A 16,294-nucleotide genomic window follows, 5' to 3' on the forward strand; every position below is an offset into this window, starting at 1 on the left:
AATGGGATCTTTCTAACGCCGGTATTTAGAGTCGTGGCTGAAGTGAGCGTTAGAAATCTAACGACAAAACTCCAGCCGCAGAAAAAAACAGGAGTTAAGAGCTTTTTGGGCTAATGCCGGTTCATAAAGCTCTTAACTATTGTGCTCTAAAGTACACTAACACCCATAAACTACCTATGTACCCCTAAACCGAGGTCCCCCCACATTGCCGCCACTATAATACATTTTTTTAACCCCTAATCTGCAGACCGCACACCGCCGCCACCTACGTTATACTTATGTACCCCTAATCTGCTGCCCCTAACACCGCCGACCCCTATATTATATTTATTAACCCCTAATCTGCCCCCCTCAACGTCGCTGACACCTACCTACACTTATTAACCCCTAATCTGCCGACCGGACCTCACTGCTACTATAATAAATGTATTAACCCCTAAAGCTAAGTCTAACCCTAACACTAACACCCCCCTAAGTTAAATATAATTTAAATCTAACAAAATAAATTAACTCTTATTAAATAAATTATTCCTATTTAAAGCTAAATACTTACCTGTAAAATAAACCCTAATATAACTACAATATAAATTATAATTATATTGTAGCTATTTTAGGAATAATATTTATTTTACAGCCAACTTTGTAATTATTTTAACCAGGTACAATAGCTATTAAATAGTTAATAACTATTTAATAGCTACCTAGTTAAAATAATTACAAAATTACCTGGAAAATAAATCCTAACCTAAGTTACAATTAAACCTAACACTACACTATCAATAAATTAATTAAATGAAATACCTACAATTATCTACAATTAAACCTAACACTACACTATCAATAAATTAATTAAATACAATACCTACAAATAAATACAATTAAATAAACTAACTAAAGTACAAAAAATAAAAAAGAACTAAGTTACAAAAAATAAAAAAATATTTACAAACATTAGAAAAATATTACAACAATTTTAAACTAATTACACCTACTCTAAGCCCCCAATTAAAATAACAAAGCCCCCCAAAATAAAAAAATGCCCTACCCTATTCTAAAATTAAAATAGAAAAGCTCTTTTTCCTTACCAGCCCTTAAAAGGGCCATTTGCGGGGCATGCCCCAAAGAATTCAGCTCTTTTGCCTGGAAAAAAAACATACAATACCCCCCCCAACATTACAACCCACCACCCACATACCCCTAATCTAACCCAAACCCCCCTTAAATAAACCTAACACTAAGCCCCTGAAGATCTTCCTACCTTATCTTCACCACACCGGGTATCCCACCGATCCGTCCTGGCTCCGATGTCTTGATCCAAGCCCAAGCGGGGGGCTGAAGACATCCATCCTCCGGCTGAAGTCTTGATCCAAGCGGGCAGAAGAGGACATCCGGACCGGCAAACATCTTCATCCAGGCGGCATCTTCTATGTTCTTCCATCCGATGACGAACGGCTGATCTTCAAGACCTCCAGCGTGGATCCATCCTCTTCTTCCGACGACTAGACGACGAATGAAGGTTCCTTTAAGGGATGTCATCCAAGATGGCGTCCCTTGAATTCCGATTGGCTGATAGGATTCTATCAGCCAATCGGAATTAAGGTAGGAAAATTCTCATTGGCTGATGGAATCAGCCAATCAGATTCAAGTTCAATCCGATTGGCTGATCCAATCAGCCAATCAGATTGAGCTCGCATTCTATTGGCTGTTCCGATCAGCTAATAGAATGTGAGCTCAATCTGATTGGCTGATCCAATCAGCTAATCGGATTGAACTTGAATCTGATTGGCTGATTCCATCAGCCAATCAGAATTTTCCTACCTAAATTCCGATTGGCTAATAGAATCCGATCAGCCAATCGGAATTCGAGGGACGCCATCTTGGATGACGTCCCTTAAAGGAACCTTCATTCGTCATCTAGTCGTCGGAAGAAGAGGATGGATCTGTGCTGGAGGTCTTGAAGATCAGCCGCTCATCATCGGATGCCGCCTGGATGAAGATGTTTGCCAGTCCGGATGTCCTCTTCTGCCCGCTTGGATCAAGACTTCAGCCGGGGATGGATGTCTTCAGCCCCTGCTTGGGCTTGGATCAAGACATCGGAGCCAGGACGGATCTGTGTGATACCCGGTGTGGTGAAGATAAGGTAGGAAGATCTTCAGGGGCTTAGTGTTAGGTTTATTTAAGGGGGGTTTGGGTTAGATTAGGGGTATGTGGGTGGTGGGTTGTAATGTTGGGGGGGGTATTGTATGGTTTTTTTTCCAGGCAAAAGAGCTGAATTCTTTGGGGCATGCCCCACAAATGGCCCTTTTAAGGGCTGGTAAGGTAAAAGAGCTTTTCTATTTTAATTTTAGAATAGGGTAGGGCATTTTTTTATTTTGGGGGGCTTTGCTATTTTATTAGGGGGCTTAGAGTAGGTGTAATTAGTTTAAAATTGTTGTAATATTTTTCTAATGTTTGTAAATATTTTTTTATTTTTTGTAACTTAGTTCTTTTTTATTTTTTGTACTTTAGTTAGTTTATTTAATTGTATTTATTTGTAGGTATTGTATTTAATTAATTTATTGATAGTGTAGTGTTAGGTTAAATTGTAGGTAATTGTAGGTATTTTATTTAATTCATTTATTGATAGTGTAGTGTTAGGTTTAATTGTAGATAATTGTAGGTATTTTATTTAATTTATTTATTGATAGTGTAGTGTTAGGTTTAATTGTAACTTAGGTTAGGATTTATTTTACAGGTAATTTTGTAATTATTTTAACTAGGTAGCTATTAAATAGTTATTAACTATTTAATAGCTATTGTACCTGGTTAAAATAAATACAAAGTTGCCTGTAAAATAAATATTAATCCTTTAATAGCTACAATATAATTATTATTTATATTGTAGCTATATTAGGGTTTATTTTACAGGTAAGTATTTAGCTTTAAATAGGAATAATTTATTTAATAAGAGTTAATTTATTTTGTTAGATTTAAATTATATTTAACTTAGGGGGGTGTTAGGGTTATGGTTAGACTTAGCTTTTGGGGTAAATACATTTATTATAGTAGCGGCGAGGTCCGGTCGGCAGATTAGGGGTTAATACTTGAAGTTAAGTGTCGGCGATGTTAGGGAGGGCAGATTAGGGGTTAATACTATTTCTTATAGGGTTATTGAGGCAGGAGTGAGGCGGATTAGGGGTTAATAACTTTATTATAGTAGCGGTGAGGTCTGGTCGGCAGATTAGGGGTTAATAATTGTAGGTAGCTGGCGGCAACGTTGTGGGGGGCAGATTAGGGGTTAATAAATATAATATAGGGGTCGGCGGTGTTAGGGGCAGCAGATTAGGGGTACATAACTATAATGTAGGTTGCGGCGGTGTACGGAGCGGCAGATTAGGGGTTAAAAATAATATGCAGGGGTCAGCGATAGCGGGGGCGGCAGATTAGGGGTTAATAAGTGTAAGGTTAGGGGTGTTTAGACTCGGGGTACATGTTAGGGTGTTAGGTGCAGACTTAGGAAGTGTTTCCCCATAGGAAACAATGGGGCTGCGTTAAGAGCTGAACGCTGCTTTTTTGCAGGTGTTAGGTTTTTTTTCAGCTCAAACTGTCCAATTATTTCCTATGGGGAAATCGTGCATGAGCACGTTTTTGAAGCTGGCCGCGTCCGTAAGCACCGCTGGTATCGAAAGTTGCAGTGGCGGTAAATTATGCTCTACGCTTCTTTTTTGGAGCCTAACGCACTGAAAACGCAGCCATTCTGTGAACTCTAAATACCAGCGGTATTTAAAAGGTGCGGGGGAAAAAAAGCATGCGCTAGTTACGCGGGTCGTTACCGACAAAACTCTAAATCTAGCCGTATATATTTTTTAATAACAAATAAATTATAAAAACTCCAAATAATTTATTTTGCTGAGAAAGATAATTGCAGTATATGTTAGTTTGAGAGCCATTGAATACAACTACAGGCCCCTCTGTAAACAGATTGGTAACAAAGAGAGTACATGGTGTGACAGAAGGGAAGGTGGAGAGGTTTAATCTTCTCATTTTATTTCTGAAATCAGCTTTTCTGATCTGATGTGGTTTCCATGGTAACTTAGAGAGCAGATCCCATAATCATGTGTAAGATCATTCTCACCCTGCAGGTGTCCTATATAACCATGGCTGAGTATTACCCAAAAGAAGTAGGCTTTGTTTATTTCATAAGACGCTGTATTCTGATTTGCTAAATGTGTGCAGCCAATCAGAATCTCCACAGTCCCAAAACATCTCAGGACCACAGTTTTGCAATAGCTTGTGATTATTGTGGGAATTCAGTGATGTGCATCATCAGTGACTATATGAAAAAGTGCAATCAGCATAAAGCATCATCAAGTGAAGCCTCAGCATTGTGTAGCAATGCAATCATTTTATATATAGGTGCCTATAGTAGGTAGAACTTCACATTGCATATAATGTAAATTACATTACATATTAAAATGCTTTTGTAAAGGTTAATAGTGACAGTTCAAGCAATAGGGAGGGGTGTTATTGCTTTGAAACATCCCTTTTATGTTCATTATGTATCAACATACTTAGTGCACAAACAGCAAATTATGCCTGAATGCATATGTTTAGAGGCACATTGGGATTTGTTAATTGCAACTAATGGAAATCACCTTTGATTATATTATGATACGAGAGGTCTATTCTCTACTATCTAAATAGAGCACACACAGACATTAGGGCCATCTTAATGCCATTTTCATATAAAACCTGTGCTATGTTAAATAAGCAAAGAGGTCCTTTTAATTCTTGATGTTAAGCATGTATAAACCCTGAAAAATGGATTTGGAAAGCAATTTTTGTACTGGATGCCAGAAATGGATGGAACTGTTGAATAGGCAGAGTTAAAAAGCCTTTCTGCTGTTAGGGAATAAAACTTGACTAGGCTAATAGGTTACTCACAACAGCATACTGCTATCATGCCAGCAATATTAAGGTTATGGTAAAAAATGACCTAGAACCATATGTATCTGATAGTACTTATGTGTTTCATGCGTTCATATATTTATTATATATGACTCTATATACTATAACTTAGAGATAGGAAATATGGGGTGATTGTGCATTATTATTTTCAACTTTTGCAATTGAACACTATACTAAACTTACAACAACACCCATACAGATACACATAAACACAAACACAATTATACACTTACACACACACACATACATACATACACACAAACACACATTTACACACACAAACACTTACACACATGCATACATACATACATACATACATACACACACACACAATTATACACATGCATACATACATACATACACACACACACACAATTATACACTTACACACACACATACATACACACAAACACACATTTACACACACAAACACACGTACACACACAAAAACAAATACACATATACAACCATAAACACACTTACACAAATACCTATTGCACACACAAAAACACACACACGCATACATGTAAATACATACACACACTACATATACACAAACATACACTACACAAAACACACATACATATGCATACATATATGTATATATATATATACTGTGTATATATATATATATATATATATATATATATATATATATATATATACACATACACACACTGCACAAAAACAAGCACATAATTTATAAACACACATAGACACTTACATACACACACAAACATATACACAAAAATACTCTCACACTACACCAAACACACAAACACAAGCACACACATAAACACACATACACACAGCCACACACACACACACACACACATATATATATATATATATATATATATATATATATATATATATACACAAACTAAAACATGTCAATCCTCATACATTTGCTTCCCCTTATCACTCTCTTCAGCCTTCCATCATTCAGATGTAAACACCAATCATATTTATGAATGAACTGTTTAGTACTGAAACAATAATATGTTCCTTAACAGCATAACTTAAAGCAGTAATTTTTTATTAACCATAAGTCTATTTTTTTATATTTGGCAGGATTTTCTTGATTACAGGGTAGCATATTCTTGGCTTTCCTATAAACATAAACACCTCTTTCATGTACTTGCAGCTATATAAATATAATGTAAAACAGTGTAGTCTTTACAAATCAGAAACATACAGTACAATAACAACAACAAAAACTTGAAGAAATCTGTCAAGAAATGTTTAGATAAAATAATAGTATAGTTTATATGGCCATAATAGTAAAAAAAATCACATGCTTTAATTTGTTATATAATTTTAATACTAGTGGTTGTGTACTACAAAGAGGTAGGTTTCAAATGCTGCGCCATTGTTAGTGTGGGACGCGATAAGCATTATTGCGTCCCTGCTAACTAGTGTGCATATTACAAGTTGAAAGTAAAAGGTTGCGCCCAAGCACAAGCAAAATTTGTGCTAAACGGATTAGCGTGCTTACAGACCTAGCGTAAAGTGTATGGGTTAAAAAAAAGTAGTACCAAAAACATAAATACATTAAAATGAAATATTACACTCATATAAACACTTTCTGCTAAAAAATATTTTATATAAACATTTTTTTTATAAAGGTTAAAATGGATATAGCACATGACAAGGTATTTGATTTGGAAGGGCTATATGTATACATATATGTCTAAATATGTGTGTATACATATATATATATAAACAGTTCTTGAAGAGACAGAAAAGAAAGGAGCGCAAATCCGTGCACCAATAGGGTACACGGAAGATCTAAATATAGTTTAAAAAACAATTTAATACATAAAACAAATAGTAGACAAATGTACACTCACATAGTGAACCTCAAACATATGAGGTATGTGCTTGCATATATAAAAACTTGATGGATTGATCACTCCACCAGACACTCTCTGTCACCCTTCTGTAGTGGTGCGTGTCGAGCGGATCAGTTTCCAATTCAGCCGAGGACTTTTTGTAACGCACAGGAAAGCGGTACACTGTAAATTGCCGGCTTCAGTGAGACCCTGCTCCTGTCAGTAGCGTGTGTCCTACGTGCAGTCAATGGGCGTGGCCTAATGTATTTTGCGAGGCTCCTCCTCTTCTGATTGTCACTTGCTCTCAACGCTGTACTCTGCTAACTGCTATCCTTAGCGTTGTTTTGGTCTCCGTCCCACAAGAGGGCAGTCTAGTCTATTTGACTATATATATATATATATATATATATATATATATATATATATATATATATATATATATACAGTCACGGCCAAAAATATTGGCACCCCTGCATTTCTGTCAGATAATGCACCACTTCGCCCAGAAAATTGTTGCAATTACAAATGTTTAAGTATTCTCATGTTTATTTCTTTTCTTTGTATTGGTATGATACACAAAAAGTGGAGGAAAAAAAGCGAAATCCAACACATTCATTACAAAACTCCAAAAAGCACCCATAAATAGTTTAAGACTAAGCGCTGGAGAGTACTGAACTGGCCAGCAATGAGTCCAGATCTCAATCCCATAGAGCACCTGTGAAGAGATCTCAAAATAGCAGATGGGAAAAGGAACCCTTCCAATCTGAGAGACCTGGAGCAGTTGGCGAAAGAAGAGTGGTCCAAAATTCCAGTAGAGAGGTGTAAGAAACTCACTGATGGCTACAGGATGCTACCAGATATTAAATTGAGGGTGCCAATAATTTTGTCCAGTCCATTTTTGGAGTTTTGTGTGGAATGTGTCGGATTTGGCTTTTTTTCTCCACTTTTTTGTGTCATATCAATACAAAGAAAAGAAATAAACATGCCTAAACATTTGTAATTGCAACAATTTTCTGGGCGATGTGGTGCATTATCTATATGTATATATACATGTGTATTTATGTGTTTATATAAACACAGACGTATATACACACACAAATATTCCAAAATCCGAACTATTCCCAAATCCAAACCTTTTCCGATTCCAAGCAGTTTGGATAAAGGGTTTTATACATATACATATATATATATATAATATAATATATATATATATATATATATATATATATATATATATATATATACACAATGTGGAGCTCTTGCCACTCAAATACCTTTAAACATAAAAAATCATTCTTATTCATTTTTTTATATTGCAATGTGTTTTACTTTGTTTTTAATAGAAATATTTAACATTTCAATGTTCTTCACTTAGAAGAAAATGTTCTTTTTATTTTTAAATATTTAATTCAATCTCTCTCTCTAAATAAATATATATATATACATATACATATATATATATATATATATATATATATATATATATATATATAACTATCTATCATCTATCTATAACTTTATATTTTCATATAGATATTAGACATGTGCGGTTCATTTCGGATTAATTCGTAAATTCGGTAAATTCGGTAAATTCGGAGATTCGGATCGATTCGGATTTCCGAATTAAAATACTTCCGAATCTACCGAATGAATCCGAAATAGCTGCCGTATCTCCGAATAAATCCGAATTAGCTCGTTAAGATTCGGCATTTCCCCATAGGAAACAATGGGAGTTTCGGCTGAAAAAAAACTAACACCGCAGCCCCATTGTTTCCTATGGGGAAACACTAAGTCTGCACCTAACACCCTAACATGTACCCTGAGTCTCTAAACACCCCTAATCTAACACTTATTAACCCCTAATCTGCTGCCTCCGCTATCGCTGACACCTGCATTATTTTATTAACCCCTAATCTGCCGACCGAATATCGCCGCCACCTACATTATAGCTATTAACCCCTAATCTGCTGTCCCTAACACCGCCGACCCCTACATTATAGTTATTAACCCCTAATCTGCCTCCCCCAACGTCGCCGCAATCTAACTACAAGTATTAACCCCTAATCTGCCGACCGAATATCGCCGCCGCCTACATTATAACTATTAACCCCTAACCTGCTGTCCCTAACACCGCCGACCCCTACATTATAGTTATTAACCCCTAATCTGCCTCCCCCAACGTCGCCGCAATCTAACTATAAGTATTAACCCCTAATCTGCCGACCCGATATCGCCGCCGCCTACATTATAGCTATTAACCCCTAACCTGCTGTCCCTAACACCGCCGACCCCTACATTATAGTTATTAACCCCTAATCTGCCTCCCCCCAACGTCGCCGCAATCTAACTACAAGTATTAACCCCTAATCTGCCGACCGCAAATCGCCGCCACTATAATAAATGTATTAACCCCTAAACCGCCGCACTCCCGCCTTGCAAACACTATAATACATTTTATTAACCCCTAATCTGCCCTCCCTAACATCGCCGCCACCTACCTACAATTATTAACCCCTAATCTCCCGCCCCCATCGTCGCCGCTACTATAATAAGGTTATTAACCCCTAAAGCTAAGTCTAACCCTAACACTAACACCCCCTAACTTAAATATAATTTAAATAAAACGAAATAAGTTTACTATAGTTAAATAAATGAATCCTATTTAAAACTAAAGACTTACCTGTAAAATAAACCCTAATATAGCTGCAATATAACTAATAGTTACATTGTAGCTATTTTAGCATTTATATTTATTTTACAGGCAACTTTGTATTTATTTTAACTAGGTACAATAGTTATTAAATAGTTATTAACTATTTAATAACTACCTAGCTAAAATAAATACAAATTTACCTGTAAAATAAATCCTAACCTAAGTTACACTAACACCTAACACTACACTATCATTAAATTAACTAAATAAATGAATCATATTTAAAACAAAATACTTACCTGTAAAATAAACCCTAATATAGCTGCAATATAACTAATAGTTACATTGTAGCTATTTTAGCATTTATATTTATTTTACAGACAACTTTGTATTTATTTTAACTAGGTACAATAGCTATTAAATAGTTATTGACTAATTAATAGCTACCTAGTTAAAATAATTACAAAATTACCTGTAAAATAAATCCTAACCTAAGTTACAATTAAACCTAACACTACACTGTCATTAAATAAATTAACTACAATTATCTACAATTAAATAAACTAAAGTACAAAACCCCCCCACTAAATTACAAAAACAAACAAACACTAAATTACAAAAAATAAAAAAATATTACAAGAATTTTAAACTAATTACACCTAATCTAAGCCCCCTAATAAAATAACAAAGCCCCCCAAAATAAAAAAAAAATGCCCTACCCTATACTAAATTACAAAAGTTAACAGCTCTATTACCTTACCAGCCCTGAACAGGGCCCTTTGCGGGGCATGCCCCAAAGAAAACAGCTCTTTTGCCTGTAAAAAAAAAACACAATCCCCCCCCACATTACAACCCACCACCCACATACCCCTACTCTAACCCAAACCCCCCTTAAATAAACCTAACACTACCCCCCTGAAGATCTCCCTACCTTGAGTCGTGTTCACCCAGCCGGGCCGAAGTCTTCATCCGATGGGGCAGAAGAGTACATCCAGACCGGCAGAAGTCTTCATCCAAGCGGGGCAAGAAGAGGTCTTCCATCCATCATACAAGTACCAAAATACAAACAAACACTAAATTACCAAAAATAATAAAATATTACAATAATTTTAAACTAATTACACCTAATCTAAGCCCCCTACTAGCTATTAATATAGCTTCAATATAACTAATAGTTACATTGTAGCTATTTTAGGATTTATATGTATTTTACAGGCAACTTTGTATTTATTTTAACTAGGTACAATAGTTATTAAATAGTTAATAACTATTTAATAACTACCTAGCTAAAATAAATACAAATTTACCTGTAAAATAAATCATAACCTAAGTTACAATTACACCTAACACTACACTATCATTAAATTAACTAAATAAATGAATCCTATATAAAACTAAAGACTTACCTGTAAAATAAACCCTAATATAGCTGCAATATAACTAATAGTTACATTGTAGCTATTTTAGCATTTATATTTATTGTACAGGCAACTTTGTATTCATTTTAACTAGGTTCAATAGCTATTAAATAGATATTGACTATTTAATAGCTACCTAGTTAAAATAATTACAAAATTACCTGTAAAATAAATCCTAACCTAAGTTACAATTAAACCTAACACTACACTATCATTAAATAAATTAACTACAAGTACCTACAATTAAATGCAATTAAAAAAACTAAACTAAAGTACAAACCCCCCCCCACTAAATTACAAAAAATAAAAAAATATTACAAGAATTTTAAACTAATTACACCTAATCTAAGCCCCCTAATAAAATAACAAAGCCCCCCAAAATAAAAAAAATGCCCTAACCTATACTAAATTACAAAAGTTAACAGCTCTATTACCTTACCAGCCCTGAACAGGGCCCTTTGCGGGGCATGCCCCAAAGAAAACAGCTCTTTTGCCTGTAAAAAAAAAACACAATCCCTCCCCCCACATTACAACCCACCACCCACATACCCCTACTCTAACCCAAACCCCCCTTAAATAAACCTAACACTACCCCCCTGAAGATCTCCCTACCTTGAGTCGTGTTCACCCAGCCGGGCCGAAGTCTTCATCCAATGGGGCAGAAGAGGACATCCAGACCGGCAGAAGTCTTCATCCAAGCGGGGCAAGAAGAGGTCTTCCATCCATCAGAAAAGTACAAAAAAACAAACAAACACTAAATTAGCAAAAATAATAAAATATTACAATAATTTTAAACTAATTACACCTAATCTAAGCCCCATACTAGCTATTAATATAGCTACAATATAACTAATAGTTACATTGTAGCTATTTTAGGATTTATATTTATTTTACAGGCAACTTTGTATTTATTTTAACTAGGTACAATAGCTATTAAATAGTTAATAACTACCTAGCTAAAATAAATACAAATTTACCTGTAAAATAAACCCTAACCTAAGTTACAATTACACCTAACACTACACTGTCATTAAATTAACTAAATAAATTAATCCTATATAAAACTAAATACTTACCTGTAAAATAAACCCTAATATAGCTACAATATAACTAATAGTTACATTGTAGCTATTTTAGCATTTATATTTATTTTACAGGCAACTTTGTATTTATTTTAACTAGGTACAATAGCTATTAAATAGTTATTGACTAATTAATAGCTACCTAGTTAAAATAATTACAAAATTACCTGTAAAATAAATCCTAACCTAAGTTACTATTAAACCTAACACTACACTATCATTAAATAAATTAACTACAAGTACCTACAATTAAATACAATGAAATAAACTAAACTAAAGTACAAAAAAAAAAACACTAAATTACAAAAAATAAAAAAAATTACAAGAATTTTAAACTAATTACACCTAATCTAAGCCCCCTAATAAAATAACAAAGCCCCCCAAAATAAAAAAATGCCCTACCCTATACTAAATTACAAAAGTAATCAGCTCTATTACCTTACCAGCCCTTAAAAGGGCCTTTTGCGGGGGCATGCCCCAAAGAAAACAGCTCTTTTGCCTGTAAAAAAAACACAATCCCCCCCCCCACATTACAACCCACCACCCACATACCCCTACTCTAACCCAAACCCCCCTTAAATAAACCTAACACTACCCCCCTGAAGATCTCTCTACCGTGTCTTCACCCAGCGGGCCGAAGTCTTCATCCGATGGGGCAGAAGAGGACATCCAGACCGGCAGAAGTCTTCATCCAAGCGGGGCAAGAAGAGGTCTTCCATCCATCAGAAGTCTTGATCCAGGCGGCATCTTCTCTGTTCATCCATCCGGAGCGGAGCGGCAGCATCCTGAAGACATCCCACGCAGAGCATCCTCTTCTTTCTTGATCCGACGACTAGGTGACTGTACCTTTAAGTGACGTCATCCAAGATGGCGTCCCTTGAATTCCGATTGGCTGATAGGATTCTATCAGCCAATCGGAATTAAGGTAGGAAAAATCTGATTGGCTGATTTAATCAGCCAATCAGATTCAAGTTCAATCCAATTGGCTGATGGAATCAGCCAATCAGATTGACCTCGCATTCTATTGGCTGTTCCGATCAGCCAATAGAATGCGAGCTCAATCTGATTGGCTGATTGGATCAGCCAATCGGATTGAACTTGAATCTGATTGGCTGATTCAATCAGTCAATCAGATTTTTCCTACCTTAATTCCGATTGGCTGATAGAATCCTATCAGCCAATCGGAATTCAAGGGACGCCATCTTGGATGACGTCACTTAAAGGTACAGTCACCTAGTCGTCGGATCAAGAAAGAAGAGGATGCTCTGCGTGGGATGTCTTCAGGATGCTGCCGCTCCGCTCCGGATGGATGAACAGAGAAGATGCCGCCTGGATCAAGACTTCTGATGGATGGAAGACCTCTTCTTGCCCCGCTTGGATGAAGACTTCTGCCGGTCTGGATGTCCTCTTCTGCCCCATCGGATGAAGACTTCGGCCCGCTGGGTGAAGACACGGTAGAGAGATCTTCAGGGGGGTAGTGTTAGGTTTATTTAAGGGGGGTTTGGGTTAGAGTAGGGGTATGTGGGTGGTGGGTTGTAATGTGGGGGGGGGGGATTGTGTTTTTTTTACAGGCAAAAGAGCTGTTTTCTTTGGGGCATGCCCCCGCAAAAGGCCCTTTTAAGGGCTGGTAAGGTAATAGAGCTGATTACTTTTGTAATTTAGTATAGGGTAGGGCATTTTTTTATTTTGGGGGGCTTTGTTATTTTATTAGGGGGCTTAGATTAGGTGTAATTAGTTTAAAATTCTTGTAATTTTTTTTATTTTTTGTAATTTAGTGTTTTTTTTTTTGTACTTTAGTTTAGTTTATTTCATTGTATTTAATTGTAGGTACTTGTAGTTAATTTATTTAATGATAGTGTAGTGTTAGGTTTAATAGTAACTTAGGTTAGGATTTATTTTACAGGTAATTTTGTAATTATTTTAACTAGGTAGCTATTAATTAGTCAATAACTATTTAATAGCTATTGTACCTAGTTAAAATAAATACAAAGTTGCCTGTAAAATAAATATAAATGCTAAAATAGCTACAATGTAACTATTAGTTATATTGTAGCTATATTAGGGTTTATTTTACAGGTAAGTATTTAGTTTTATATAGGATTAATTTATTTAGTTAATTTAATGACAGTGTAGTGTTAGGTGTAATTGTAACTTAGGTTAGGGTTTATTTTACAGGTAAATTTGTATTTATTTTAGCTAGGTAGTTATTAACTATTTAATAGCTATTGTACCTAGTTAAAATAAATACAAAGTTGCCTGTAAAATAAATATAAATCCTAAAATAGCTACAATGTAACTATTAGTTATATTGTAGCTATATTAATAGCTAGTAGGGGGCTTAGATTAGGTGTAATTAGTTTAAAATTATTGCAATATTTTATTATTTTTGCTAATTTAGTGTTTGTTTGTTTTTTTGTACTTTTCTGATGGATGGAAGACCTCTTCTTGCCCCGCTTGGATGAAGACTTCTGCCAGTCTGGATGTCCTCTTCTGCCCCATCGGATGAAGACTTCGGCCCGGCTGGGTGAACACGACTCAAGGTAGGGAGATCTTCAGGGGGGTAGTGTTAGGTTTATTTAAGGGGGGTTTGGGTTAGAGTAGGGGTATGTGGGTGGTGGGTTGTAATGTGGGGGGGGGGATTGTGTTTTTTTTTACAGGCAAAAGAGCTGTTTTCTTTGGGGCATGCCCCGCAAAAGGCCCTGTTCAGGGCTGGTAAGGTAATAGAGCTGTTAACTTTTGTAATTTAGTATAGGGTAGGGCATTTTTTTTATTTTGGGGGGCTTTGTTATTTTATTAGGGGGCTTAGATTAGGTGTAATTAGTTTAAAATTCTTGTAATATTTTTTTATTTTTTGTAATTTAGAGGGGGGGGGGTTGTACTTTAGTTTAGTTTTTTAATTGTATTTAATTGTAGGTACTTGTAGTTAATTTATTTAATGATAGTGTAGTGTTAGGTTTAATTGTAACTTAGGTTAGGATTTATTTTACAGGTAATTTTGTAATTATTTTAACTAGGTAGCTATTAAACAGTAAATATCTATTTAATAGCTATTGTACCTAGTTAAAATAAATACAAAGTTGCCTGTACAATAAATATAAATGCTAAAATAGCTACAATGTAACTATTAGTTATATTGCAGCTATATTAGGGTTTATTTTACAGGTAAGTCTTTAGTTTTATATAGGATTCATTTATTTAGTTAATTTAATGATAGTGTAGTGTTAGGTGTAATTGTAACTTAGGTTATGATTTATTTTACAGGTAAATTTGTATTTATTTTAGCTAGGTAGTTATTAAATAGTTATTAACTATTTAATAGCTATTGTACCTAGTTAAAATAAATACAAAGTTGCCTGTAAAATAAATATAAATCCTAAAATAGCTACAATGTAACTATTAGTTATATTGAAGCTATATTAATAGCTAGTAGGGGGCTTAGATTAGGTGTAATTAGTTTAAAATTATTGTAATATTTTATTATTTTTTGTAATTTAGTGTTTGTTTGTATTTTGGTACTTGTATGATGGATGGAAGACCTCTTCTTGCCCAGCTTGGATGAAGACTTCTGCCGGTCTGGATGTCCTCTTCTGCCCCATCGGATGAAGACTTCGGCCCGGCTGGGTGAACACGACTCAAGGTAGGGAGATCTTCAGGGGGGTAGTGTTAGGTTTATTTAAGGGGGGTTTGGGTTAGAGTAGGGGTATGTGGGTGGTGGGTTGTAATGTGGGGGGGGGATTGTGTTTTTTTTTTTACAGGCAAAAGAGCTGTTTTCTTTGGGGCATGCCCAGCAAAGGGCCCTGTTCAGGGCTGGTAAGGTAATAGAGCTGTTAACTTTTGTAATTTAGTATAGGGTAGGGCATTTTTTTATTTTGGGGTGCTTTGTTATTTTATTAGGGGGCTTAGATTAGGTGTAATTAGTTTAAAATTCTTGTAATATTTTTTTATTTTTTGTAATTTAGTGTTTGTTTTTTTTTGTAATTTAGTGGGGGGGTTTTGTACTTTAGTTTATTTAATTGTAGATAATTGTAGGTACTTGTAGTTAATTTATTTAATGACAGTGTAGTGTTAGGTTTAATTGTAACTTAGGTTAGGATTTATTTTACAGGTAGTTTTGTAATTATTTTAACTAGGTAGCTATTAATTAGTCAATAACTATTTAATAGCTTTTGTACCTAGTTAAAATAAATACAAAGTTGCCTGTAAAATAAATATAAATGCTAAAATAGCTACAATGTAACTATTAGTTATATTGCAGCTATATTAGGGTTTATTTTACAGGTAAGTATTTTGTTTTAAATATGATTCATTTATTTAGTTAATTTAATGATAGTGTAGTGTTAGGTGTTAGTGTAACTTAGG

Source organism: Bombina bombina, chromosome 1, assembly GCF_027579735.1.
Source record: "Bombina bombina isolate aBomBom1 chromosome 1, aBomBom1.pri, whole genome shotgun sequence".
Lineage (NCBI taxonomy): Eukaryota > Metazoa > Chordata > Amphibia > Anura > Bombinatoridae > Bombina > Bombina bombina.